The sequence below is a fragment of the Mastigoproctus giganteus genome, chromosome 8 (genome assembly GCF_048544385.1).
Source record: "Mastigoproctus giganteus isolate SK-2022 chromosome 8, ASM4854438v1, whole genome shotgun sequence".
Taxonomy (NCBI): Eukaryota; Metazoa; Arthropoda; class Arachnida; order Uropygi; family Thelyphonidae; genus Mastigoproctus; species Mastigoproctus giganteus.
In genome coordinates this window covers 123,142,709-123,169,447 of record NC_143582.1, presented here as the reverse complement: position 1 = coordinate 123,169,447, position 26,739 = coordinate 123,142,709, and the positions used below count along the sequence as shown (strand labels likewise).

Sequence of the window (26,739 nt, the reverse complement as noted above, 5' to 3'; positions counted from 1 at the left end):
AGCCAGATCACATCCCTACATAATGGGTGTGGAAAATTCTTAGAAAATTCAAATGATGTTAATGATGAACTGTAGAGCTACTTCACATTAAACATTACAAACAAAAGACTCTTCGTTGTGAGTGGATGAGATTGTGCGAATGAGGTTGCACAGCCTCAATTAGTAATACTGAAATTACAGTTCACTTTTTATTGGAAACACTCTAGAGCCTAAAGGTAAGTAAGGCTTCTGGAGTTGATGGCATAAAACTAGCAATATAGAAGGCAGGAAGAGAGTGAAATGAACAATTATGGTTAACTACGAGGGCATCACTGGACTTGGGAGATATTCCTTTGGATTGGTGAAGGACCACATAAATGCAGTTCTAAGAACAAAGTGGATAACCAATCAGCCAGTGTGACCTCAATGGAAACCAAAGCCATGGATAGAATAAAAATAAATAAAAAATAAGAGCAATACAGAGCCATTTGGATATAAATGAAATTCTAAAGGATACACAACAGTTTTGTTAATACTGTTCATGGATTGAAGGTTGAGAAAACTGAATATACTTGTTGACATTAAACTTGAATTTCTGCAGACTCACCTCAAATATGGAAACAATATTCCATGGTAGGGATGATTTGAGATTTGTATAGAACAGAGTTGAGAGATTCCAAATTAGTAAGTCTTTGACAGGGAATATCAGATCAGGCACATGCACAATCTTTGATGTGAAAGGAATGAGGAATTGTATAACAAATAATTAGAACAACTGAGATGAGCAGTGGTTTCTGTGAGAAAAGAAATACATTATAACTTTCACTGTGTGCAAATAATAAAAAAAAATGCATGCACTTCACAATGAACTGTTTTTCGAAAATAAAATTATGTATTTTTTCTTCGGTATGTACTGCATTTATTAACAAAAGTTCAAGGAAATTCATCTATTGGCAGCTGCATTATAAATTGCAAAAACTGATGTCGAACAGAAAAAATACTTTGCACACTGAACAAAAAAGATGTCTCATTACTCACATAAATGAAAAAAATCAGAATTATTTTTCAAAAATGAAATTGCAATAGCATCTTTCCTAGATGTAGGTGAGAGGTCAAGCACAAGATTGCAGTAGCATAAGCATTTGAGTAATCTGTGGTTCAAGCCTATGTGACTGCTAGATAAGGTCGACAACTGCATTAACTGTTGAAAGGAATTTAACTCCTTTGGACCGGTGGTCACGAAAATATTTCCATTAGCAGCCACCTTATAAACTTCCAAAAAGCAGTTTAACCTGAAAGTGTTGTATCCATTGTTACCATACACACTATAGACAAAATACATAATAGATTGTTTTTTGAAAACTGTATTTTTAAAAGATCTTGCTTTGATATATATTTGCCTTAAAATTTCAGGGAAAATGTTCTATTGAAAGCTACATTACATTTTCCATAAAACAGAATCAATTCAAAATAAACTGGAATAAATATGATTTATGGAGATTAACAAATTTAACAAGATTAATAAATTTAACAGAGATTAATAAATATAACAAAATTTTGCATTGCAAAATAGACAGTGGTATTACTAACTGGGGTGGGGAAGAGCGATAAGAAATTTTCATAAATGCGTTCACGCCATTGACCTTTTACATTTGCACATATGCAGAGTTAAGGTAATACCCACATGTATAACACTTCTTTGCACATGCTTACAGGAATTAGAGGATATTCAAGAAGTTGAAACCACTGGTGCTATGCAAGGTATCTCAAACCAGAAATGAAATGCCACATGCTGTCAGTAGCAAAACTGAATAGAATTCCCAGTCAAGTTGAGAAGTTAGAAAATACTGAGCCTTATATCATCACCAGCAGTGAACATGGTAATTCCTAAGATGAGAGGTCATTCAAAGCACCTTTATGACACACACACACACACACGAAATAGCTTGGATATGTCAACAGTAAACGCTTCACCAAAAATTTCCATTGTAGCCTCTAAATTGTCTTGTACTATATTTGTGACTTATTGTCAAATTCAAAGGAAACTTCTAAAATATCTGAGAATTGTTTGTGCTGTAAGTACAGTAAACCCTCAATTTAACGGAATAATAAGGGAGAAGTGGTGACCGTTAACGCCGAAAGTCCATTAAATTGAATGTAACCTGGGGGGGGTTATTGTTCTTAATGTAAAAAAAAAAAAAACTTTAATACAATATACAGTACTGTACAATATAAAATTATAATAAAGAATATGTAATATTTACTCACCTTTTTGAAAAGTATGTTCAACTTTTTGTAGTTGAAGAGTATCTTGCCGTGACCATAGTGGTAGTAGCACAGTAGTCGTTATTCAGGATCAGAAGGCAGAAGTGAAGGGGAATCCTCAGCTTCAGATTCTTCTGAAATGTTCACAAATGGAGGCGCTGATGTCATCTGTTTGTTTGTAGATGGTCGAGATGTACAAGCAGTTGGAGGTGAAATAGGAGTGGGAGTCGGTGCAGTTCCCTTAAAGAAAGCGTCCAGCTTCAGTTGTTTGCCACTCTGATGTTGTTTCTTAATAATGATCGCCCTGAACTGCCGAAAATGTTCATAGTAAGGGACAATTTCAGGGTCAGAAGGTGTCTGTGTGATGCTTCAAATCACCAACCCCTTTATTGGCTACTGAAACATATGTCCCCATTCCCTAAGTAGTGGATGGCGATGTCTACAAGATTTCTCATTTTAGACAGTGTAGGCTGTACTGGTGTAATTTGCTCTTCCTCAATGTCTTCTTCTTCTCCCCCTGCCTTGCCATATTGAACCATGTCCACAATTTCTTCAGTGAGGACTTGGTAGCCGCGATCACCTCCATTATTTTCAAGCCATTTCAGACCATCATCTTCAGTTGTTGTTTTCCCGTTGCCAGCATTTACAAGGGTGCACCAAAAGTCATTTGCCTCAAATCCTTCAAAATCAAAATCCAGTTCAATATTTACAACTTTTTCCAACCATTTGCCGAAGTTGTAGTCTTCATCTCCTTCCAAGCAGCAGCAAAGTTAAAGAGCAAAGGCTTAATGTTGTAGCCTCATAGATTCTGAAGTGTCCTGGCTCCTCTTGGTTTCTTCTGCATCTTCTTCATCCTCCAACACAACCATTACTTCTTCCAAAAAGTTCTTCTTATACAGCCTCTTGCAGGCTGCAATTATTCCCTGTTCCATTGGCTGAATAACTGAAGCTGTGTTAGGAGGCAAAAAAAGACATTTAATTCTGCCATCCTTACTAATTAACTTCTCAGCACTAGGAGGAGCAGGGGCGTTGTCAAGAAGAAACAATGCTTTTACATTATTGGGGGAAATTTTCGGAAAATCTGTCCAGAAGCGCCTCACATCAGGGACAAAGTGGTTGAAGAACCAGACAGAAAAAATCTCTGAAGTAAACCACGCATTCTTTGAGCTGGTGTAAATAACAGGCAACTGATTCATAATGTCTTTAAGAGTGCGTTTCTTTGATTTCTTTGATTATCAAAACAATAATGGAAATAGGTAATTATTATTAATTTTTAATTAATAATAACACTGGTTTTGTATAACCTAAAAAAATAATATGGTCGAGATTAATATGTACATTACTGTACATATTAATCTTTTCTAACATACATCTTGTATTATTATTTGTCCAATCCGTTAAATCTGAAATCCGTTATATCGGGGTCATTAAATCGAGGGTTTACTGTATTCTTAAATCAAGTAACACACAATTATGAACTTTTTCTATAAATGTATAACTCTGTTAAGAAATGACACAAATTTGTGTAAATGGTTCCCCCCTTTTCCTTGTCTCAAATTTGCACAGGTTCGGGTTACACAAATTTCTATTTCATTATGCAGTAAGTAAATCAGATTAGCCATGTTAACTTTAAATACTGGTATTATTAATAATGCTGTAAAAACAATACATGCACATCATTTTCAAAGTACAAGATGCATAAAATCTATATTAATGTAAGTTCAAATAAATCACAAAGATCAGCTAGAATGCTAGCTTTTAATTATTAAATTCACTGTTCCTCAAATTAGCTTTTCTTTTAATCATGGATTTTATCTCACAATTTTAGCATGCACAAAAACATAAATTACGATCAAAGTAGCTCACTTTTAATCTCGATAGTTATATTCAGACTTTTTGTAAGAGCTTTAATAAACTTCAGTAAAAATACCTAATGCAGCCAACTTAACAATTCTGAAATGAACATACTTTATATCAACATTACAAATGTTTAAATCAAAAATAATATATATCCAATTTGATATGAGAACTTAAAAGTAATAAGCACATATGTAAAAAAGTGTTGAATAATTATGACTCCTTATTCATACTTAGGCAAATCTATTAAAGTATACAATTTCTATTCTAAGTTAAGAAAGTAACATTAACATATTCCAATAAACTTCATTTTTATTCTCTCTCTGCAACATTAGTGTTCCATTGCATGCTCACTGATGAATGAGAGATGTGTATTCAGCAATTTAAGTAACAATTACTCGTATTAATTTATTTATGTTAAACAATAATAGATTTTTTCTTTTTTGACAGTGATTTTATACACAGAAAATAACCAATAAATTTGCTTAGACAACTCCCCCTGGCTAATTAAATAATAAGGAAACATTCAGATTTAAATTCATTTTTAAACTTATAGTGTTATTTAATACATGCACATATCAAAGCCTAGATCATATTTGTCCAAAAGTGAGTAACATAAGTCAACATCATCATCATCATCAGTGGAATACCATTATCAGAATCCATACCGACAATCACTGATCGGATAGAAGGTTTCAAGATAACACAACTGTCGGTGGTTGACGGATTTATCCAATACTTTGGAAAGCATATAGGCAAGTGCAAAGAACTGGAATGAAGGGATGTCACCCCTTTTTGTGAACTGGGACAAATCCAGTGAACAAATTTCCATGCAGAAGGAAAAACAAACCAGGGGATTTTAAGACCAAGTGTAAAAATGCCACCAGGACCTGGGGCTTTCTTGGCATCAAACTATACAGAATTCTTCTAACATACTTCTGTTGGAAGCCCATGGGAAACACTCAGTACAGTGTTTGGTGATTTGCTAAGATCAGTGAACCCCAGGGGCTCTCATCTGGTGAGTATGGGCTTGGCACACCCAGGGTCCTGAGCTGGATATCATCATTCTTCTCTTTCTTGGTGATTCCCTTTTACTTCTGATTCTTGTTTTCTCTATCTTTCTCTCGGGGTAATTCAGAAATTTTATTTATTTTTTTTTTTGGCTGTTGTTATGTTGTTATTTGATTTTTAGGAACATTAGGCCATATTGCTCCGGGATATGCGGTGGTCATTCCCTGACCTTTCCGCATCCTCCGCATTTGGTGGTGACAGGCTCGAACCCTGGTCTAATCAAGAAGCGTGTGCTACACACTACTGCTCCTTCCCACCTGGCTACGGAGGCGCCTTTTTTTTTTTTGGCTGGTGCAGTATAAGCCTCAGGCTTCCTTGCACTATATGGCTAGTAATAATAATAATAATAAAATAATAATAATAATACAAAAAGTTGAAGAAAAGTTTTTAGTTCTTAGGATATTAATAAATCAGCTTTATTTTTAGCTGAGGATGTAATAGAACGATCAGGGTGTAACAGATGCAAATATAAATGGCTAAAAGTTGCAGCCAACAAAACTTTGGCAAGGGACCAAATGCTTCATTACCAAATGGACAAGTTGCAAATTTTTCTACTCTAAACCTATTCAGTATTGAGTTTCAACTGATTAATAATTATTTTACAAATGTCAAGAGTTTAAGTGTAGGTTTGATACAAGCAAATTGCAATATGCTACATTCTTATCTTTAAGCAGTCTCAGCAAATTTATTGAGAAGCCAAGATTCACATTAAGGATGAGATTTTAGCAGATGAGATTTCATTCTTATAAGAATATCATACTGACATGATCTGAGTGAACATTAGGGTTGTAAGATTTAAAAATAAATAAATAACCCAACCTATCAGAGAGAGATACTCTGGGTACCTAGATGGCTAGTGACAACTTTTAAGCACTGTTAGGGGAGGAAAAGATTGATGTTGAATGTGTGGTTAAGATTGTCTGGTATCCAATTAGGTAAATGCACAAGTTGTTTAAGGTCATCAATAATCTTAACCAGCATAGTCTGTGTAACTAGAAAAGTGAAGTCAGCTGTACTTGTAAACATTAAAATTACTTCACTGTGATGAAAGATAGATTAGAAAAATTTAAGTTTAAAAGGAAGGAAGTCAAACAGTTCCAGTGATTAGTTGAGTTGCGAGAATGACAGTTGCAACAGCTGAATTTGATAAAATAGGGTAGAGAGATTTTAAGCCAGAAGAGTTCAAAAAGAGGAGTGTCCTGGTGAGGAAATTTCTTACAAGGAGGATCCAAGCAGGCATACAAGTAACACCTTTAAAATGGAAAGGAATTGCAGAGCAAATAATTAGAGCAACTGAGATGAGTGGTGGTTGTTGTAACCAAAAGCTGAGATTCTGTTAGAAAAAGTAAGCGGGGCTTGGCAGATTTCAAATGGAAACTGAGACTACATATATTTATGAAATTATCAAAGAATCATTTGGGAGATTTACATCTTTTTTCAGATATTTGTTCTACTGTTTTGACTATTCATGACGTACTTAGTAGATAAGGTAAAAGCAGAGGTGAAGGAAACATACTATATGAATAAAATGGCCATTTAGTTCACAGGACTTGCCTGTTATTACCACCATGATATAAAACATATCCCAAGACAATCATATTATGCCAGGCCGCCATAGCCTAGTGGTCAGGCGCGCGGGTACATAAGTACACGTGCCTTGAGTGACCGGGGTTCAAACCCATGACTGCTGAATACGGTGCTGTTTCTTGTATTCTGTCTATCTTGTGAACTCCTCTGACCATTTGGTCGTCCTGGTGTATAAACAGAAAATTTATTTTATTTATTTATAATGTTTCTCATTCTCTGTAAGAACAAAAAGGAAACTCAACAAATCCTAATTTATTCAACTTGCCTTTAAAAGGATGACATCCAGTTAAGAAGTAACAAACTGATGTACTGAAAATACACCAATGTCTTGATTTGTTACTGACACAGCCCATATCAACAATAAAAGAACGGGTATTTCTTCTCTGAAGAATCCAAATCTTCTTACCACTTTATCTCCAATTCAACTTTCAATCTTTGTCTTTCTCTCTTTAACATACAAGGTCCATATTCAATAGAGGATGGACATACCTCCACACCACTAGTTCTCAAATAGTGGATCTGGCACACTGGTGTGTCACAAAACTATTCCAGTGTTCTGCAAGATTAGGATCAACTCCACAGAGTTCAATGGCAATCACTATTTAAGTGGGACATGAACAGTGTGAGCTGTGACTATTTTAACAATGGGCTCACAGTTTTGCCGACTTTTTCATGTAAAACATCCTTGGAGGTACTTACCGAGTATATCTGATCAGTCACGGAGGTAACATCATCCGTGGCTTCCCATGCTCACACCACTAATCTATGCCGATCACTCACTAGTAGTGTGACCAGAGCACATGAAGCATTTTTCTTGACCAGCACAATATCTCAAATCTGGGATGTATTCAGGAGGAAAGAGGGGGCATATTTGCCCCTTAACCATGCATATAAGTGTTCCTAGGTCTATCTAACAAAAAAAAAAAAAAAAAACACTCAAAAACCTGGTCGTCATGCCCCCCCTTACTATGATACCTGGTTCCAATAGTGTCTCGAGTTCTAACTTTTTAGAATTTTTGAATGATGTATGAATCATATTTCCTGCAGTTACTATTGAAGTAAATATGACTGCAACAATACAAGTATTTGTCATATGACAGATACTTGTATTTTTCGATAATATTTATCGAAATTTCTTTTTTCGTCTCGCATTTTCATTTACATTTCATTGTTGGGTGCCCCGAACAGCTGAGTATATCATTGCAATCACAAGATCAGGTACCACAATCAACGCTGTTTTCCAGAGTTTAGATACATTTGCAATCGCAATTATACTTCTCTTACTTTAGTTATCATAAATCCATTGTATTATGTCTTCCAGAAATTATTATTATTTTATTTTTTTTTTTCTGGTAGTTGTTGGCGCATCGGCTTCTGTGGCCATAATGCACCTCCCAAGGTTTTTGCAGTACTTTGATCCAAGCCCGAAGCGGGATTCAAACCCACGACCTTTGGGTTGCCAGGCAGGCACTTTACCCACCTGGCTAGCCCAGTCGGCCCAGAAATTATGGAAATTTGTGAATGATCAATAAAATATTTACAATGCAAAACCTCTTTTATTTCGTAATCAACGCAAAGGATGTTAGCATTAGTAGAGGCATTTGATGCAAGAAAGCAAGCTTATGCAGCATATGCAGCATTTATGGTCATCATATCTGTAACGTGTTTAATTGTCAGTATTCTTTTCATTGTCACAATATTATTCATTATGCTGAAAGCTAGCTCAGCTTCAGCAATGCTCATTGCAATGGTTTCAAGGATATTTCTGGCTTTTTTAATTAAGATAAACTGTCTTAATAAAATATTTATTGCATTTGATTTTTCATTTTTAAATGATTTTATTTTATGTGTGGCCTGCATAAAATTGTAGTTCATCCAGGTAGACTGCAGAACTATTTGGGCTGGCTATACCTGTTATACAGTAACCTCTTGTAAAGAACCAAGTCAAATACTTTGCTAAAATCCAAATAAACTATGTCGAAATTATTCCCTAAATCCAGCTCATGAGTAACTAAGTCAAGATAGCTTACTAAGTTAGTTAAGCATGATTTACCCTTAACAAAGCCATGCTGTCCTTCAGAATGCCACATCTATCTAAATGTCCCTGGATTGCATTCTTAATCACTGCCTCTAAGATTTTTCCTACAACTGAAGTCAGACTAACCAGTCTGTAATTACCAACTTCACACTTAGAACTGCTTTTATGTATTGGTGATACATCGGCATTTCTCCAATTCAAAGGAGTTTCCCCTGAGTCCAAAGATGCCCTCATAATTAACCTCAATGGTTCAATACATTCCTTCGTGCTCTCCCTCAGAACAACAGGGTAAAAAAGTAAAGTGCAGCCATTATCAACCCACTGCAGGATGGAAGCCTCCTCAACAATTCATGCTGAGGGAAATGGACCATAATCTGCCACGCTGGTCCAGTGAGGATTGGCAGATCGACCGTATTCAGGGGCTTGAACCCCGGTCTACTCAAAGAGCGTGTGCTACTGCACTCCCGTTCCTGCCCACTCGGCCACGGAGGCCAACAGGGTATATGCCATTAACTCCAGGAGCCTTACTTCCCTTTATGCTCAAAAGTTTTTCTAATAAACCATCATCTGTAATTACAACATCACTAATTTCATATGGTTCGGCCTCACTCGCAGCCTCTTCTCTGCATGTAGGGTCTTTATTCAGTAAAGATAGATGCAAAGTACCTGTTCAATTCATCCACACATCAGCTGGGTTATCTAAGAATTTCCCTCACCCAATACACAAGGGTCCAATCAAATTTGCTTTCTTCTTTGTTGCATTCACATACAAGACAAATTCCTTGTCCCCATTCTTTGCTCTCTTATCCAATGCTTTCTTATATGCAGCACTGGCCTCACTTACCTAATTTGTGGTACTATTACAGATTAAGCTGTAACTGTTGTAGGCAATAGATACACAACATATTATTCCTTTGCCCATGCTCGTTCATCTGTGTCTGTTCTTCTGGATGAATTTTTGTGAAATTTTATATTTGTCTCTTTTAAAAAGATCTGAGGAACAATCCCAAATTTATATACAAATCATGCATTATTATTATTTGCTAACATGCCTGAAATGTAATGCACTGTGTACATTAATAAACTTATTTTTTCACACTGGTAGGCATGCTGATTAGCAATTACATTTGTTAGAAAATAAAGAAAGTGATCTGCATCTTGCTAACTCTTCGTTAACAACATGCAGTATATTCAAATTATGCACACTTCCCACCATAACAAATCTGAAATAAATTTGAAAATGGAAGAAAATAACAGTATGCAATATATATGCTTTTTTTTTTTTAAATATTCATATGCAGATAATGAAGAAATACATCCAATTGCATATGCTTGAAATTCCTCACCTTCAGATCATAAATGATACATTTATATGTATCATTTATGATCTGAAGATAGGGTCTGGCAAGAATACTGACTTGCTAATAGGGTTATTTTATATATATATATATATAAAATAGATTAGAGTATGAGTGGGGAATGCTAACCTGTCAGATGTAGTTACCATGGAAAATTAAATAAGTGCCTAAAAAATAAAAGCAAATTAAACAAAATAAAATGAAATTCTATAAATGATACATAAAACTATATATAGTTCCCAAGATTTTAACTTCTTCGTCAAAGGTCAGCAGCCAAAACCAGAGGAAATGTTCAAAGAAAGTGCATCACCTAAGAATTTCACATTCCTAACCCTTTTTCGAAATAGTATGTTACATTAATGACTAGAATCACAAATAGATAAACAAAAGATATTTATTAATAGTTAAGGCAAAGCTAAGTAATATTGACAGGTGCTCTCAAAATATTCCAAAATGAGCATTTGCAACCATTACACAACAGTTTTGGTAAGCACAACAATTATGGCTGAAATGTTATCAGAAGCTCTCAGTTTGCTGAGATGATGGTATATCAAGCTTAATGTCCAAGTTTGCACACGATACAAAAGTTGGCAGGATTGTTAAGGACACTACTGATGCTATGCTGCTGCAACGGGATCTGGAAAGGCCGAGCAGATGGGCTGAGAAGTGGCAAATGAAGTTTAACATTGACAAATGTAAAGTACTACATATGGGAAACAGCAACCCCAGAGCAAAATATCAACTCTGTGGTACTACACTGACAGTGGTAGAGAATGAAAAGGACCTGGGGGTAATTGTGCAGGCAGATATGAAGTTCTCTGAGCAGTGCAGACGGGCTGCAAGAGTATCTCATGGTGTCATATCAATAATATACAGGAATTTTTCTAGCAGGGAGGTGATTATTCCCTTTTCTAGCAAGGAGGTGATTATTCCCTTGTATAAGGCAATGGTCAGGCCACACCTTGAGTACTGTATACAGGTCTGGAGGCCTCATTTCAAGAAGAATGTAGAGCTGCTGGAACGAGTACAGAGAAGGGCAACAAGGTTAGCGAATGGAACAAAGGGTTGCTCTACAATGAAAGGCTTAAGTTTTGCAAATTACAGTGTCTGGAGACTAGACACCGGCGAGGTGATCTGATAGAGGTGTATAAAGCCTTGAATGGTTTGAGCATGCTCAATGCTGATGGGATTCTGCATCTTGCTCAGAATAATCACCTGAGAGGGCATAAATTCAAATTGAGGAAAGACAGATGTAGGATAGATGTCCGGAAATTTGCCTTTAGCCAGCAGTAGTTGGTTTGTGGAACAGACTTCCATCCCTTGTTGTGGAAGTTGATAGCCTAAATAAATTTAAGCCTCAGCTGGACAGGTATTTCGAACGAACGGAGGGGTGAAGTTGAAGTTTTTTTTCAGGCTGATGCTGCATAAGCTTGCTTTCTTGCATCATATGCCTCTACTATTTAACCCCAGGCGCTCACATCTGGTGAGTATAGGCTTGGCAAACACAGGGTCCTGAGCTGGATATCATCATTCTTCTCTTTCTTGGTGATTCCTTTCTACATCTCTTTCTCTCTCTCAGGGTAACTCAGGATTTTTTTTTTTTTTTTTTTTGGCCGGTGCAGCATAAGCCTCAGGCTTCCTTGTACCATATGGCTCATAATAATAATAATAATAATAATAATAATGATGCTAATGCTTCAGTTTAACGTTTTAGCATTAGCATTAGCATTAGTAGAGGCATATGATGCAAGAAAGCAAGCTTATTCAGCATCAGCCGAAAAAAAAAAAAAAAAAAACACACCACTCCCATTTCACCCCTCCGTTCGCTCGAAATACCTGTCCAGTTGAGCCTTAAATTTGTTTAGGCTATCAACTTCAACAACAAGTGATGGAAGTCGGTTCCACCAACCAACCACCCGCTGGCCAAAGGCAAATTTCCGCACATTTTTCCGACATCCGTCCTTCCTCAATTTGAATTTATGCCCTCTGAGCTGATTATTCTCAGCAAGATGAAGAATCCCATTGGCATTGAGCATGCTCAAACCATTCAAAGCCTTATACACCTCTATCAGATCACCTCGCCGGTGCCTAGTCTCCAGACTCTGTAATATGCAAAACTTAAGCCTTTCTTCGTAAGAGCAACCCTTTGTTCCATTCACTAATCTTGTTGCCCTTCTCTGTACCCATTCTAGCAGCTCTACATCCTTCTTGAAATGAGGCCTCCAGACCTGTATACAGTACTCAAGATGTGGCCTAACCATTGCCTTATACAAGGGAATAAACACCTCCTTATCCCTGCTAGAAAAATTCCTGTATATCATTGACAAGACACCATGAGCTACTCTTGCAGCTCGTCTGCACTGCTCAGAGAACTTCATATCTGCCTGCACAATTACCCCCAGGTCCTTTTCATTCTCCACCACTGTCAGTGTAGTACCGCAGAGTTGATATGTTGCTCTGGGGTTATTGTTTCCCATATGTAGTACTTTACATTTGTCAATGTTAAACTTCATTTGCCACCTCTCAGCCCATCTGTTCAACCTTTCCAGATCCTGTTGCAGCAGCATAGCGTCAGTGGTGTCCTTAACAACCTTGCCAACCTTTGTATCATCTGCAAACTTGGACATTAAACTTGATATCCCATCATCAATATCATTCATAAACACCGAAAACAACAACGGACCCAACACTGAACCCTGAGGAACTCCACTAATAACATTAGTCTACGTTGAGCAGTGTCCATTGATTACCACTCTCTGTCTTCTGCCACTCAACCATCCCCTTATCCATAGCAGCAATTTGCCTCCAATGCCACACTGCTCCAATTTGTGCAGCAGTCTTCCATGTGCAACAGTATCAAAAGCCTTTCTAAGATCCAAATATATAATATCAAAGTTATTCCCTGCATCCAGTTCTTTTGTGACTACATCATAGTATCCAATCAAATTGGTCAGGCAAGACCTGCCCTTAACAAAACCATGCTGCGTCTGAGCTATAACTGAATTCTTGTCTAGATGATCCTGCAGTGCTTCTTTAACCAGTGCCTCTATTAATTTACCTGGAACAGAAGTTAAACTAACAGGTCTATAATTACTTGTGTCAGCCTTTGATCCTCCTTTGTGAATTGGGGTTACATTTGCACATCTCCAGTCTATGGGTACCTCCCCTGAGTCCAAAGAAGCTCTCATAATTATGGCCAGGGGTTTGCTTACTTCCTTTGCTGCCTCCAATAATATAACTGGATAGATCCCATCCACCCCAGGTGCCTTTTTTATGTTTATCCTCAACAATCTCTCCTCCACTTTCCTCTCAATTATTACAAAATCATAGAGCCCACTGCCAATGTCTACTTTACCTACATCATTCTCCTTCCTGAATAACTCCTCATGCATGAATGTAGATGCAAAATACTCTTTTAGATTGTTAGCCACCTGAGCAGGATCCTCAACTGTTGAACCATCAATATCCAGTGGACCAATCTAATTCATCCCTTTCCTTTTTGAGTTTAAATAGGTAAAGAACTCTTTTCTGTTTTCTTTGCATCCTTTGCCAAGGATTTTTCGTAGTCTGCCTTTGCCTGCCTAATCTCCTTTGTGACTTGGTTACAGACCAACTTATATCTATCATAGGCTTCCATGTCACCCATTAATTTGTATGTATCCCATGCATTTTTCTTCTCTGCCACATGTCTCATTAGTTCATCTGACAACCATTTAGGCCTACACCTTGAACAATATTTCTTAGTTGATATGTAAAGCCTGGTAGCCTCCACGATTAGTTCCTTGAATGCTTCCCATTTTGAGTTTGCTGTTGGTAACATCATCAGTTGGTCCCACTGTATAGAATTTAAATACTGTCTCAGACCATCATAGTCACCTTTACGAAAACAAAAACCCTTCCCTTTACCTCTGATGGTAGTTACCTCCTTGAGTAAATCCCACTTCAACACACTGTGATCACTGCCACCTAGTGGTTCATTTATCTGCAGATTCTTAATGCATGAAGAATCACTACTGATAATCAGATCAAGAGTATTGCTCCCTCTTGTTGCCTCACGAACATGCTGATGTAGAAAACAATCATCCAATAAATCCACAAAAGCCTTGCTAGTGTGCGAGTGACCAACCCACAAATTCCAGTCAATATCTGGGAAAATCCCCCATTATAAGACTCTCTGATTTACTGGCCCACTCTATTTCCCTGTACAATATCTTATTATACTCATCAGAGTCATTAGGCCTATAGCACACTCCTACTCTCAATTTTGATTTCCCTATGCTTATGTCACACCAAACTGACTCGACACTGCCCTGTCCATCGATGTCGACTGGCTTCACTTCCTTGGGCTTTATGTGTTTCTTAACTAATAGCATAACTCCTCCTCCCCTCCTGTCCTGTCTATCCTTTCTATACACATTGTATTCCCCAAATTCCAGTTCCGCATTCCTTATATCTGTGTGACACCACGTCTCTGATATCCCAACAATATCTGCCTTTGATGTATTGAGCAATACCTCAAATTCATCAAATTTATTTACCAAACTCCTAGCATTGGTGTACACGCAGGTATACATGCACCTGTTTCTATTCTTGGCTACCCTAACACAACCCTAACACATCATTTATAAATGATATTGATGATGTTATATCAGGCTTAATGTCCAAGTTTGCAGACGATACGAAGGTTGGCAGGGTTGTCAAGGACACTACTGACACTATGCTGCTGCAACAGGATTTGGAAAGGTTGAGCAGATGGGCTTCGAGGTGGCAAATGAAGTTTAACATTGACAAATGTAAAGTACTACATATGGGAAACAGCAACCCCAGAGCAACGTATAAACTGTGTGGTACTACACTGACAGTGGTAGAGAGTGAAAGGGACCTGGGGGGGGTTGTGCAGGCAGATATGAAGTTCTCTGAGCAGTGCAGACGGGCTGCAAGAGTAGCTCATGGTGTATTGTCAATGATATATAGGAATTTTTCTAGCAGGGATAAGGAGGTGATTATTCCCTTGTATAAGGCAATGGTCAGGCCACACCTAGAGTACTGTATACAGGCCTGGAGGCCTCATTTCAAGAAGGATGTAGAGCTGCTGGAACGAGTACAGAGAAGGGCAACTAGATTGGTGAATGGGACAAAGGGGTGCTCTTACGAAGAAAGGCTTAAGTTTTGCGAATTACAGTGTCTGGAAACTAGGCACCAGCGAGGTGATCTGATAGAGGTGTACAAAGCCTTGAATGGTTTGAGCATGCTCAATGCTGATGGGATTCTTCCTCTTGCTCAGAATAATCACCTGAGAGGGCATAAATTCAAACTGAGGAAAGACAGATGTAGGATAGATGTGCGGAAATTTGCCTTTAGCCAGCGGGTGGTTGGTAGGTGGAACAGACTTCCATCCCTTGTCGTGGAAGTTGATAGCCTAAATAAGTTTAAGGCTCAGCTGGACAGGTATTTCGAACGAACAGAGGGGTGAAGTGGAAGTGGTTATTTTTATTTATTTATGTTACTTTTTTTTTTTTTTTTTTTTTTTGGCTGATGCTGCATAAGCTTGCTTTCTTGCATCAAATGCCTCTACTAATACTAATGCTAATGCTAATGCTAAAAACCCATGTGTTTACTTGTACCGCAACGACTCCCAGCAGTCTCTGAAATATCCTGCATCTTGTTTTTCAGGCTTCTGCTCATTTCAATAGAAGCAGTGCAAGAATCACTTCCACCTCTGCCAGTGGCTACTGTTAATCTATTAGTCCTTGTATCCCCCCAACTAGAAGTTTTCCGACCCACCTAACTCTGCCTGGACAGCATCAGCAAAAATTCTTGCACCCTTTCTATTTAAGTGTATCCCATCCCTGTAGAAGCAATCTCTCCTGTTAACATGTACAGTCCAGGCTAAAAAAAATTCTACCCCTTGAGCCTTGCACAATCCCTTCGGGGCCGAATTGATCGACAAGGCTCTCACCATATACTCTCTCCTATCGTGTCTGGGCAGAATTGCAGACACTTTCAAATTCAACCCTAATTCACGGCTTTTTTTCAACAGTGACCTGTACTTGCTAAGTAATTCCGCCGGTCTCCTACTCTTAATATCGTTAGTGCCAACGTGTACAACTATATCACCTTTTGTGCCCTTAAAAGATGATATATCCGCTCTACAACGTCATCAACCTTTGCCCCTGGCAGACATACCCTGGTCCTATTCCACCTATCCTTTTTGCAAAGCATGTTCCCCGCTTCCCTGACAATAGAGTCACCAACAACTACTAGTTCCTGTGGGACCAGCGCATTCTGCCTAGGGGGCTGCCTATTTGTTGCCTGATGACCAAGTGCAAGCTCTGGCGTTGATGTGGGCGGCTGAGAGCTTGATGGGCCCCTCAATTTATTTCCTTCGAGGGCATCCACCCTGTCCTTCAAGTTCTCATAAAGGCCCATAACAACGCTGAGTTGTCGCCTGATTTCCTTGCACTCCTTACATCGTGCACACACAAAGACATCCCCCTTGGCAGTATCATGTCCCGTACCCGACTGCTCCGCAAACATCAAGCAAACAGTGCATTTTAAAGTGCAGTTTTAAATGGAAAACAAAATTAAAAGTTCACCAGGTGTAAACTAACATTTAGTTGAACCACCTCTGGCCCTGATGACAGCAGCACACCGTCAAGGCATTAACAAGATCAATTTCTGAAGATAATCAACCGATAGTTCGTGGTTCCAAACACAAATTATGGCTTCCACAAGTTCACAAAGGGTCTGATTTCTTTCTGGCAACTACAGATTCCACACGATGCCAACAGTTCTCTATATATAGGTGACTCCATAGCCAGGTGGGCAGGAGTGGCAGTGCATAGCACATGCTTCTTGATTAGACTGGGGTTCGACCACGTGACCACCAAATACGGAGGATGCGGAAAGGTCAGGGAATGACCACCACATATCCCCGGAACAATATGGCCTTGCTAATGCTCCTAAAAGCCAAATAACAACAACAACAGTTCTCTATAGGATTCAGGTCCAGGCTGTTTCCTGGCCAGCTAAGAGTTGTAATGGACAGTTCTTTCAACCATTTTTTCACCTGTAACAAATGTAAACACATTACTGTTGAACCTGTAATGCAGAAATAAAGCTAAAGTAACTACAGAAGTGACTACTTACACTTTTCGCTCGATGACAAGGAGTATAGTCGTCCTGAAAGATGCAGTTGCTTGGCGGGTTGAAATGGTCTCTAATGGTTGGTAGCAATTTGCCTTCCAATATAACCAGGCATCCATTGGCATTTACGAACCTTTTATAAACTGCAGGTGGTCTACTCAGCGATACGAAATGCACCCCCATATCATTTTGCCTGGTAGGGAATTTCACTGTAGACACCATACAATCTGGATGGTATTCTTCACCACGTCTATGGCAAATCATTTGTCTCCCATCAGAGCCATGCAGGTTGAATTTCTTCTCATCTGAGAAAATAACTGACTTCCACTGCTCGGGGGTCCATTTGACATGCTCCTTACACCAAATTAATCGGGCCTTTTTCATTTTTTGTGTGAGGAGGGGCTTCTTAGGACGAGGGTTACACGTCCATTGTTGAAGAGGCATCTTATGACTGCTACTGCACTTGCTACAACTCCTGTATGTTCTTCCCATTCTCTTTTCAGCTCAGACGAAATTAGAGACTCGTTTGCATCCAGTTCCTTTTTTACAATCAGCAGAACCAGTATTCTTGAGTTTGGAAAGAAATCAACACACTGTCTACTGATTACAAAACACTTTATAAGCAATATGATAAGAAGAACATCCTTTCTCACGTAAAGCAACAATAGCACTCTTTCTTCGTGGCGTCAACTGCACATAACTTGCCATCCTGACACAAGCAAGGAATGACTGCAACTCTTGCAGAGCGTGCTTATAGCCGAAAGTAACAGCTGATGCAATATTATGCCATTACCAAACGTGTCAATCTTATCTGATGCAATCTGTAAGAAATATTGCCATACACTTACGTTATTCGAACGACAATTACAATTTTAAGGGGTGATGCACTTTCTTTGAACACCAGTGTGTGTGTGTGTGTGTGTGTGTGTGTATATATATATATATATATATATATATATATATATATATACAGTGGATTCTGGTTATTTGGGCCACCGATTAATCAGGGCAGCCGTTTATTTGGGGAAAATCTTAAAAAACAAACCCAATCAAGAAAATAGCCAGGGTTTACTTCACTTAATTGGGACAAAATGCCGTTCAATCAGGGCAGGAGACTGCAGCACTGGAGATTCTACGACTGTCTGCGGCTGTACCACGTGGTTCGATTGGATTTCTGCAGGTCACAACCATAAAACAATAAAAACAATTAGCAGTCACCAGTTTTGGGCTTTTCTGTTAGTGCAATCTATCATAAACGGATAGTAAACTTAATCTTATTGAATTTGCGATAATACCGACAGCTGGAATTCTGTGGGTTATTATGGTGAAATGTGTTTACACTTCCATGAAATCTTCGATCATATAAAAAAATTAATTTTCAGAATATTCTCTTCATTCCTATTTGTTACTCCGTTCTCACTTGCGTGTATCGTGTTACTTGCAATTTGTGTGTGCCGTGTTCTTTGTTATTGATTGCTTATCTTTTTACTGTTTTAAATTTTAACCACCACCCACAAATGTCAGTGAACAGAAATGTCAATTAATTAGTATGTACATATTACAGTACTAGATTGTATGAACCAGAGCTGTAATGCTCAATACGTTCCACATTGATATCAATATTTGTAAAATAATAAGAGAAGTTTACCTCAATATAGTATGTAGAACACTTACCGTATTCCCCATGTATAAGACGCACCTTTTTTCGAAAAATTTGGGGTCTAAAAACTGGGTGCGTCTTATACAGTGGTTGTAGATTTTTTTTTTACTTGCATTTCCCGCTTCTTGTCTTTGGGCTCATTGTTTCGCACTTGTTACCGGTATATTAGGTTATGTTTTGCAACGTTCTGCCCAGAAATGGCTCAGAAAAGATTTTCGTACAGTGCTGAATTCAAGTTAAAAGTGATCCAGTTTGCAAAAGTGAATGGAAATCGTGCTGCTGAAAGTAAGTTTGGTCCTCCTCCAACTGGGAAAACAATCCGAGACTGGCTACGGGAAGAAGAAATCCTACTGAAAATGACACGGCAGAAGAAGGTGATTAGAGGCAAGTCAGCAAAATGGCCTGATTTAGAGAGGGAATTTAAGATATGGATTGAGGAGGAAAGGGCAATTGGAATTCCTGTGTCCACAAAGATGGTTCAGCATGAGACAAGAAGAAGAATTGCTGATGAAAAAGAAATTATTGATTTCAAAGGAGGACACAATTGGTGCTTCAGGTTCGTGAAACGGAATGGACTAAGCATGCGTACACGCACCAGACTTGCCCAAAAGATGCCTGAAAGCTATGAGCAGAAGGTCCTTGAATTTCATAGTTTTGTCATTCAATGTTGGAAGACACATCAGTTTGAGTTGGGACAGATTGCAAATATGGACAAAGTCCCCCTTCAATTTGATGTCCCAAGTAACAGAACTGTTGATAAGAAGGGGACGAAAACTGTAACTGTGAAGACAAGCGGACATGAAAGGAGCCATTATACAGTTGTTCTAGCTTGTTGTGCCGAAAGAACCAAGCTGCTTCCTATACTGATTTTAAATGCAAAACAATGCCAAAAGAAGACATTCCTCGAGGAGTGATTGTCCACGTACATGACAAGGGTTGGATGGATCAGGATGGGATGAAGATCTGGTTTGAGGAAGTTTGGAGCAGGAGACCATGTGGGCTCTTACGCAAACCTGCCCTATTGGTGCTTGATCTGTTCAGGGCACACATAACAAAAAATACAAAGAAGATTGTTGCAGAGCAAAAAACAACACTTGCCGTCATACCTGGAGGCTTGACATCCCAGCTCCAACCACTTGATGTCAGCATTAACAAACCATTCAAAGCTGCCATGAGAGACGAATGGAACCAATGGATGAAGTCTTCTGGAGACAATTTGACACCAGCAGGAAGAGTGAAGAAACAAACTATAGGAGAAGTTTGTACCTGGGTGAAAAGATCCTGGGATAATATCAAGATTGAGATCGTTGTCAAGTCATTTAAGAAGTGTGGCATTTCAAATGCCATAGATGGAACTGAGGACGAGGCAATATATGAAGACAGTGATTCGTCATCAGACACAGATGAGGACAAGCTAATGGATGGGAGTTTTTGCAGTGATGAGTTGTATGAATTTTATGATGAATAAAACTTGATTTCAATAATTTATGTAATACATTTTTTTCCAAATTTTGGGCCCAAAATAAAGGTGCGTCTTACACATGGGGAAATACAGTACATATGATACTCTCCAGAAATTAAAATGAAAAAATAGAAAATCTTAAATTAGAGTAACAATTAAAAATCAATTTAACACAATTAAAAATCAATTTAATGCAATTAAAAATAAAAAGAATTTAATGAAAAAATTTCAAAACAATTTTCCTTCCTGAAGCTGACAACGCTTTTCGACCGTATGTCGTGATTACAGGAATGAAAATTACCGAATAGGCGTAAAGCCCATGAATCAGAGATCAGATATGGCCGGCGAACATTAACAGAATTCGCTTGTAATTTAATTTCTACGGTTACTGCAATTAATGGTTGTGTATAACGTAATTTTGTCCAACAATTATACGCAACTATTAATTGCAGAAACCGTAGAAATTAAATTACACGAGAATTCTGATAATGTTCGTCGCACTACATTATCATCACTATCACATGTTATAAGAACCACATTTGAACGGCTTTGTGATATTTTTCTAAAGCACATTTCTGGAAGCCACGACCATAAAACAATAAAAACGATTTGCACTTTCCGGTTTATTGGGCTTTTCTGTTACTGCAAGCAATTATAAATGAGTAGTAGACCCGATATTATTGCATTTGCGAAAATACCGATAGCATTGGCATTAGTAGAGGCATTTGATGCAAGAAAGCAAGCTTATGCAGCATCAGCCAAAAAAAAAAAAAAAAAAAAAACCATGGTCCCATTTCACCTCTCCATTCGTTCCAAGTCTGTTCCACCAAACTTCCACACATCTATCCTATATCTGTCTTTCCTCAATTTGAATTTATGCCCTCTCATGAGGAGTTATTCAGGGAGGGGAATGCCAGAGGTAAGTTTAACTCTGGCATTGAGCTGCATAATTTTGTAATAACTGAGAGGAAAGTGGAGGAGAAATTGTTGAAGATAAACATAAAAAAGGCACCCAGGGTGGACGAGATCTATCCAGCTAGCATCTCCTTTCCATCCCCTTTTGTGATGGAACAGCTGCATCAAGCAGGGGCCATTATTATTCTGAGCAAGAGGAAGAATTCCATCAGCATTAAGCATGCTCAAACCATTCAAGGCTTTATACACCTCAATCAGATCACCTCACAGGTGTCTAGTCTCCAGACACTGTTATTTGCAAAATTTAAGCCTTTCTTTGTAAGAACAACCCTTTGTTCCATTCACTAATCTTGTTGTCCTTCTCTGTACTCGTTCCAACAGCTCTGCATCGTTCTTAAAATGAGGCTTCCAGACCTGTATACAGTATTCAAGGTGTGGCCTGAACACTGCCTTATATAAGGGGATAATCACCTCATTATCCCTGCTAGAAAAATTTGTGTATATCATTGACAAGACACTATGAGCTACTCTTGCAGACCGTCTACACTGCTCAGAAAACTTCATATCTGCCTGCACAATTACCCCCAGGTCCTCTTCGTTCTCTACCACTGTCAGTGTAGTACCACAGAGTTGATACATCACTCTGGGGGGGTGCTGCTTCCCATATGCAGTACTTTCCATTTGTCAATGTTAAAAAAACTTCATTTCCCACCTCTCATCCCATCTGCTTAACTTTTCTAGATCCTGTTGCAGCAGCGTACTGTCATTAGTGTCCTTAACAACCCAGATAACCTTCGTATCATCTGCAAACTTGGACATTAAGCTTGATGTACCATCATCAATATCATTTATAAATACAGAAAACAATAATGGGACCCAATACTGAACCCTGATGGACTCCACTAATAACATTAATCCACGATGAGCAGTGTCTATTGATTACCATTCTCTGTCTTCTCCCACTCAACCGTCCCTTTATCCATAGCAGCAATTTGCCTCCAATGCCAAACTGCTCCAATTTGTGCAGCAGTCTTCCATGTGCAACAGTATCAAAAGTCTTTCTAAGATCCAAATATATGATATCAAAGTTATTCCCTGCATCCAGTTCCTTTGTGACCACATCATAGTATCCAATCAAATTAGTCAGGCAAGACTTGCCCTTAACAAAACCATGCTGTGTCCGAGCTATAACTGAAGTCTTGTCTAGATGATCCTGCAGTGCTTCTTTAACCAGTGCCTTTATTAATTTTCCTGGAACAGAAGTTAAACTCACAGGTCTATAATTACTTGTGTTGCCCTTTGATCCTCCTTTGTGAATTGGGGTCACATTTGCACATCTCCAGTCCATGGGTACCTCCCCAGAGTCCAAAGAAGCTCTCATAATTATGGCTAAGGGTTTTCTTACTTCCGTTGCTGCCTCCTTTAATATAACTGGATAGATCTCGTCCACCCTGGGTGCCTTTTTTATGTTTATCTTCAACAATTTCTCCTCCACTTTCCTCTCAGTTATTACAAAATTATGCAGCTCACTGCCAGAGTTAAACTTACCTCTGGCATTCCCCTCCCTGAATAACTCCTCATGGGTGAATGCAGATGCAAAATACTCATTTAGTTTGTTAACCACCTGAGCAGGATCATCAACAGTTGAACCATTAATATCCAGTGGACCAATCTGATTCATCCCTTTCCTGCTAGGCTTTACATAGGTAAAGAACTCTTTGTTGTTTTTCTTTGCATTCTTTGCTAAGGATTTCTCATAATCTGCCTCTGACTCTCTAATCTCCTTTGTGACTTGGTTACAGACCAGTTTATATCTATCATAGGCTTCCATGTCACCCATTAATTTAAATGTATCCCATGCATTTTTCTTCTCTGCCACATGTCTGATTAGTTCATCTGACATCCATTTAGGCCTAAACCTTGAACAATATTTCTTAGTTGGTATGTACAGCCTAGTAGCTTCCAAGATAAATTCTTTGAATGCTTCCCATTTTGAATTTGCTGTTGGTAACATCATCAGTTGGTCCCAGCGTATAGAATTTAAATACTGTCTCAGACCACTGTAGTCACTTTTACGAAAACAAAAATCATTTCCTTTACCCCTGATGGTAGTTACCTCTTTCACTAAATCCCACTTCAGCACACTGTGATCACTGCCACCTAGTGGTTCCTTTATCTGCAGATTCTTAATGCATCAAGAATCAGATTAAGAGTATTACTCCCTCTAGTTGCCTCCCGAACATGCTGATATAGAAAACAATCATCCAATAAATCCACAAAAGCCTTGCTAGTGTGTGAATGACCAACCCACAAATTCCAGTCAATATCTGGGAAATTAAAATCCCCCATTATAAGACTCTCTGATTTAGTGGCCCACTCATTTTCCTGTACAGTTCCTTATTATACTCATCTGAATCATTAGGCCTAAAAGACACTCCTACTCTCAATTTTGATCTCCCAATGCTTATGTCACATCAAACTGACTCGTCATTGCACTGTCCAGCAATGTCAACTGGCTTCACTTCCTTGGATTTTATGTGTTTCCTATATCTTTCCTGTACACATTGTGCTCCCCAAATTTCAGTTCTGCATTCCTTATATCTGTGTGACACCACGTCTCTGATATCCCAACAATATCTGCCTTTGATGTTCTGAGCAATGTCTCAAATTCATCAAATTTATTTACCAAACTCCTAGCATTGGTGTAAATACAAGTACACATACACCTGTTCCTATTCTTAGCTATCCTAACACAACCCATGTGTTTACTTGTACCGCAATGACTCCCAGCTGTCTCTGAAATACCCTGCATCTTGTTTTCCAGGCTGCTGCTCATTCCAATAGAAGCAGTGCAAGAATCACTTTCACTTCTGCCAGTGGCTATTGTTAATCTATTAGTCCTTGTATCCCCCCCCAACTAGCAGTTTTCCGACCCACCTAACACTGCCTCGATAGCATCAGCAAATATTCTTGCACCCTTTCTATTTAAGTGTATTCCATCCCTATAGAAGCAGTCTCTCCTGTTAACAAGTACAGACCAGTCTGAAAAAAATTCTACCCCTTGAGCCTTGCACAATCTTTCCAGGGCTGAACTGATCAACAAGGCTCTCATCATATACTCCCTCCTATCGTATCTGGGCAGAATTGCAGACACTTTAAAATTCAACCCTAATTCACGGCTTTTTTTCAACAGTGACCTGTACTTGTTAAGTAATTCTGCCGGTCACCTACTCTTAATATCATTAATGCCAACGTGTACAACAATATCACCCTTTGTGCCCTTAAGAGATGATGTCTGCTCTACGTCATCAACCTCTGCCACTGGCAGATATACCCTGGTTCTGTTCCACCTATCCTTTTTACATAGCATGTTCCCTGTTTCCCTGACAATAGGGTCAGCAACAACTACTAGTTCCTGCGGGACCAGCACATTCTGCCTTGGGGATTGCCGCTGTGTTGCAAGCTCTTGTGTTGATGTGGACAGCTGAGAGCTTGATGGACCCCTCAATTTAGATCCTTCGAGGGCATCCACCCTGTCCTTCAAGCTTTCATATAGGCCCATAACAACGCTGAGTTCTCACCTCATTTCCTCACACTCCTTACATCGCGCGCGCACACAAAGACATTCCCCTTGGCAATATCATGTCCCGTACCTGATTGCTCCACAAACATCAGGCAAGCAGTGCATTTTAAAAGGCTGTGATTCACAGTTCAACTGCCCCCCTCAGTTCTTCCCTGAGCCACAGCACTCTATTTAGCTTGAGCCTTTTGCTTTGCTGCTCTGGTCTGTCATGATTCCGATTCAATTTCGATAAAATTTCCATTCGAACATACACTGGTTATAGATACTATATACTACAATCTAGTAGCCTTGGTTGCTTTAACAGAAAAAATGCGATTAAATACATTAAGCGTAAAAATTACAGCTAAAATTTACTACCAACACATTCACACCATCGCCCGCCGCCATAATAACGAAAAATCAACCGCCATGATCGAGGATTCTGGTAAACAATATATAGAAGTTATTTAATTTTTATTGTACATTTATGCTGATTGGCAAAATTACTACTCATGTCAAATAAAACACATATGATTTATTTTTCTAATAAACACAATGCAGTTATCAGTGCTTAAAACAGAAGTGTCGTCACTGGACGCACAGAGTAGTAACATATTTTACTTCTGTTACTGCAAGTCTCCTTTATTCAAAACAATCCTATTAACATTAGTCGTACATCATATTTACTTAATTTTCGTTATCTCGAACAGATTGTAAATGCGCAATATTGTAAAAAAAATAATAATAAATAAACACATGGAACAATGATCTAATTTAAACAAACAGTACATACGAACAGTTACTTACAGATTCCCTACATCCGGATTTTCTCCAACCCTGCCACCTATGTCACAAACTGCTCAAAAATAAAAATAAATCTCATCATAATGGTCTATATGTTACTACGCTGTGGATTTAACCATAGAAAAAAAAAAATAATAATAATAATAATAGTGCCAGAAAAATGCAGCAGCACACTACCAGGCCATAACGCAGATAGACAAGCGGCACACCCACCCAAACTAAGCGAGGATCCCCCTCCCGCCAAACGAAACTAGAAAGATGGGCAAAGAAGACACTCCATGGCAGACACTATCAAAAATAACAATCAACTCCATCAAACTACAGACATAAAATTGCTTCCAATATATGGCTCACGAGTGGGACGCTCTTCTCCAAGACGGAAGGATTCATGCTCGCCATCCAAGACCAGGTAATCAACACCAGAAACTATAGAAAATACATTGCCAAGGAGATCGGAATGCAGAGGACAGACGTCGACGATGCCCCTATCCTCAGAAAAGATCTAAGACATCACTGAGTAATGCACGGTGATTATCCAGAGTTAGTACACTTCTAGACAACCATGTAGCCAGGATAATAGATCAGAAGTAAGCAGGGCAATATCAGTTGATCAAAAGAAGTGTACTGTGTTGCAAGTACGAACACTAGCCAGTACTACAGACAAGCTGTACTGGGACTGACTGTGTCGTAATAAAAAAAAGACAATCCCGCACAACAGACGGGACATAATGCTTGTCGACAAAAAGGAAAATGCCACAATGTCGTGTTGAGCACTGCCATGTCAATGAGACATGGCGGTGCTCAACGCTGGCAACCTCCAAGAAACCCATGAGGAAAAAATCAGTTAGTACACGAATCAAAGACAGGAGATCAAAGACATGTTGGAAGACGCAACAAAAAACGGCCATACCGACCATGTCAACCACCACTATGGTCAAATACCCCACATTACAGCCTAGCAAAACAAAAAAAAAAAAAAAAAAAAAAGCTTATATTTAAGCCACCCGAATAATTAATTTCATCTACCCTGCTGCT

General features: G+C 38.7%; 1 protein-coding gene across 1 annotated transcript in view; it reads right to left on the bottom strand.

Annotated features, from left to right (window-relative positions):
* Positions 1-25,762, bottom strand: part of mRpL33 (mitochondrial ribosomal protein L33) — a 131,586-nt gene extending 105,824 nt beyond the window's left edge. Inside the window, exons 1-2 of the mRNA XM_090379672.1 lie at positions 25,708-25,762; positions 4,111-4,197 (exon numbers count right to left, since the gene is read on the bottom strand). The gene's annotated coding sequence lies outside the window, so the exon portion shown is untranslated. The remainder of the gene's footprint in view (positions 1-4,110; positions 4,198-25,707) is intronic.
* Between the last annotated feature and the right edge of the window lie 977 nt (positions 25,763-26,739).